This window comes from Cynara cardunculus, unplaced genomic scaffold (assembly GCF_001531365.2).
Source record: "Cynara cardunculus var. scolymus isolate 2C unplaced genomic scaffold, CcrdV1 Un_Scaffold_1472, whole genome shotgun sequence".
Taxonomy (NCBI): Eukaryota; Viridiplantae; Streptophyta; class Magnoliopsida; order Asterales; family Asteraceae; genus Cynara; species Cynara cardunculus.
Window position 1 is genome coordinate 22,946 of NW_020200776.1, and position 1,437 is coordinate 24,382.

A 1,437-nucleotide genomic window follows, 5' to 3' on the forward strand; every position below is an offset into this window, starting at 1 on the left:
CCCACCACATTCCCTTAGTAATATATATATATATATATATATAGAAAGTTTGAGATAGATGAAAAGGTTTTACACACTTTCTATAATAGGAAAGACTTTTTGGTGAATCATACGGATTGGCAGAAAAAGAAGAAGAGAATTCAAAGCTAGGATATCCGATTTTTAAGGTGAGTGTATATTGCTTTAAAGTATTGGTTATTACTTCTTTTACTGCTAGAATATGCTATTTATGAACTGCATTTCATAAATATTTGGTTAAGTCCTTAAACCGGACAAAGAGTGTCCGAAGTTCTCCTTAAACCGGTCAAGAGGTGACCGGATTTCATCTAAACCGGTCAAGAGGTAACCAGATTTCCCTTAAATCACTCATGTGTCATTCGATGAAAGCCTAAACCGCTCAAGTGTTGTCCGGATATCTCCTTAAATCTTCCAAGTGTTAACCGGATTAAGAGCTAAACCGCTCAAACCATGTCCGATTTATTCTTTTTCTACTCTAAGTGAAATCCGGACAAGTTTGACCGGACTTCAAATCCGGCTAATGTGTTGAAACTTTTGAGATGAAATGGCGGTGTAACTGCGAGAGAGATGAAATGGCTGTGTAACCGCGAGAGAGATGAAATGGCGGTGTAACCGTGAGAAAGATGAAATGACGGTGTAACCGCGAGAGAGATGAAATGGCGGTGTAACCACGAGAGAGAGGAAATGGTGGTGTAACAGCGAGAGAGATGAAAAAATATGTGATAGATAAGGATAAAATGTTTGTGATATACAGGTTTGATTCTAAACTGCTAGTTTAGAAAGTATGTTGTTGATATGAGTTATTGTTAGGATCAAGCGCTTACCCACTACACCAAAAGCAATTGCCTTGGTGAAGGCGCAACCTTATTTCCCTTATAGCGTAGCAGCCAGCGCCACATTTCGATTTAGGAAGATGCTGGAACCGTGACCAACAATCCCCCCCAGCATCTGCCGGTACTAATAAGAGCTTCGGTAGAAGTCAATGGCCGTGCAACATTCCTTTCTCATAATTATGCACTCCTTGCATATTATGCACACCATGGGATTCGAACCCGTGACCTGCTCTGATACCAATTGTTAGGATCAAGCGCTTACCCACTACACCAAAAGCAATTGCCTTGGTGAAGGCGCAACCTTATTTCCCTTATAGCGTAGCAGCCAGCGCCACGTTTCGATTTAGGAAGATGCTGGAACCGTGACCAACAGTTATGTACACTCACTAGACCTTTTGGGTCTAACGCTCAGTTGTTGGACTAACCTGTTTTGCAGGTCATCATTCTTCACAGGATAGAGGCAAGGGAAAAGTTTAGAATTGATGACTTTTTGTTACTCATAAATGTATTAAAGAAAGTTTTTGTTAGTCCATATTTTGTAAACATTATTACATTATGTGTTATGAGTATGATGATGTGGATTATC